Genomic DNA, 2500 nt, shown 5'->3' on the forward strand with positions numbered 1-2500 from the left:
GTCCGTTAGTTCTTCTTTACATTCTTTTAGAATCCAATTTGCAATTCCATCCAGGTCATGTAATTTCCTGACGTCAAGGTTTGATAGGTGCTCTAATATTTCTTTTTGTTATTGTTATCTCGCTCATTGAGGGAGATCGCTTTTCATTACCTTTGTCTCTCTAGTGAAGACAGATTTGAAGTGATTATTCATGACTTCGGCCATTTCTAATTATTCTGTGTATTCTATTTTCCCTTGGCGTAATTTCACTATTTCTTGCTTGGGTCGCTCTTTGCATTTATCTATAATACCCTTTTCATGGTTCCCTTTTTTCTCTCTTCTCACTTTAACATACTCATTTTTATATTTTATATAGACTTGCCATTTTCCAGGTTTTTTTTTTTTTCTCCACCTTTTCCAATCTCTGTCCCTTCTGTCTTTTGCCTCACTGCATCTTTTGTTAAACCAACATTTAATATACACTCTCTCTCGCTTCTGTCTTGGTACGTGCCTATTTACCCCTTCATTGTAATTATCCATCAATATATTCCATTTCTCTTCCACTTTTATCTCTTCCATGTAAAAATAAATCCAGTTTGCATTCTGGAAGAATTTCTTTAGTTTTGCAAAGTCCGTTTTGTTGTACATCAGTCTTCCTTTCCTATGCTTTTCATTTCTCTCCATGTATATCTCTTCCTTTAGTTCAGTCTCAATGAGTATATGGTCACTCCTTCCATTTGGCGTCTTGTATTGGATTTTATCCACAATTTCAGTTTCTGTTGTAAATATCAAATCTAGTTTCGACGGCTCCTCGCTAATTCTGTATCTGGTGTTTTCACTGACCCACTGAGTCATTGTATATTCCATGGTCATGTCCAGCCGTACATTACCCCACAAGTCTTCTCCTCTCACTTTCATGTTCTCCCAACAAATTTCTTTGTAATTGAAGTCCCCCATAATCACCAGAATACCCCCGCCCATTAGTATCTCATTTAATGATTGCCTTGTATTTCATAGCATTTTCATATGCTTGTTCTCTTTCCAAGTTTTCGTTTTTGGGGGCACATAAGTCACCATAAACTTTCTATTTTTCATGTTCTTGTCTTCGACTTTTATCATGATCAGTTCATTACCTTTGCCCTCCGCAATTTTTGTCACATTCAAGTTTTTCTTGGTTAAGAACTTGATTTCTCCTCCTTGTTTCTTGTCTCTGTTTTTAATCCAGTAATTGTATAGTCCATGTCCAACATCGATGGATGGTATTTCACCCCTTAATTTAGTCTCCACAATTCCCATTATATCTGGCTTTTCTTCTAGGAGGTAATCATTAAGTTCACTCAGTCCTGAAATTAATCCGTCGGTGTTAGTATAGGCCACTTTCAGTTTCCTTCTTTCTCTCTTTTTTTTTCTTTTCTTTTCTGTCTTTGGCTCGCCCATTCTGATGTACCATTTTCACAGTCTCATGTCGATTACTCTCCAATGGAATTCCTTACTTTCTGTCTCCTTCCTTTTCGTGTTTTTTTTTTTTTTTTTGCTTCATCTCTTAGTGTCTTTTCTTTTTCTAATTCCTCAATACTCATTTATCTTTTTATCCATATCTTATTGTACTTTTCACTCCTTGCCAAGGCTTCTACTACCATTCGTGATCTTAGTTTTATCTTTAGGGGTTGATTTCTATCCTTAGAATAGTGACCGATCCTATGTGTTTCGTCAACGTCTTTACCTACCTCTTGAGCTCGCTACTGAATTTCTTTTAGAATTTCTATTGCTGTCTCTTTTTCTTCTTTTTTCTCATATACCTCGCCAAACCATGCTTTTCTTTGATTGAATATCTAAGTCTAAATAAAAATATTCTTCTAAAAAACGCTGTGGAAGTCGGGGACAGGTGGTATTACGGTGACACTTTGTCCTAAAAATATTCTTGAAAAAGCGCTTGGGTAAGTCGGGGTCAGGTGGTATTCTTCTTCTTCTTCTTCTTCTTCTTCTTCTTCTTCGCGTTCTTCTTCTTCTTCTTCTTCTTTGCGTTCTTCTTCTTCTTCGCGTTCTTCGCGTTCTTCGCGTTTTTCTTCTTCTTCTTCTTCTTCTTCTTCTTCTTCTTCTTCTTCTTCTTCTTCTTCTTCTTCTTCTTCGCGTTCCTTTTCTTCTTCTTCTTCTTCTTCTTCTTCTTCTTCTTCTTCTTCTTCTTCTTCTTCTTCTTCTTCTTCTTCTTCTTCTTCTTCTTCTTCTTCTTTGCGTTCTTCGCGTTTTTCTTCTTCTTCTTCTTCTTCTTCTTCTTCTTCTTCTTCTTCTTCTTCTTCTTCTTCTTCTTCTTCTTCTTCTTCTTCTTCTTCTTCTTCTTCTTCTTTTTCTTCTTCTTTTTCGCGTTCTTCTTCTTCTTCTTCCTCGCGTTCTTCTTCGCGTTCTTCTTCGCGTTCTTCTTCGCATTCTTCTTCGCGTTCTTCTTCTTCTTCGCTTTCTTCTTCGCGTTCCTCTTCCTCGCGTTCTTCTTCCTCGCGTTCTTCTTTGTGTTCTTCCTCGCGTT

This window comes from Oratosquilla oratoria, chromosome 11 (assembly GCF_046742065.1).
Source record: "Oratosquilla oratoria isolate Oo_2021 chromosome 11, ASM4674206v1, whole genome shotgun sequence".
NCBI classification, from domain to species: Eukaryota; Metazoa; Arthropoda; class Malacostraca; order Stomatopoda; family Squillidae; genus Oratosquilla; species Oratosquilla oratoria.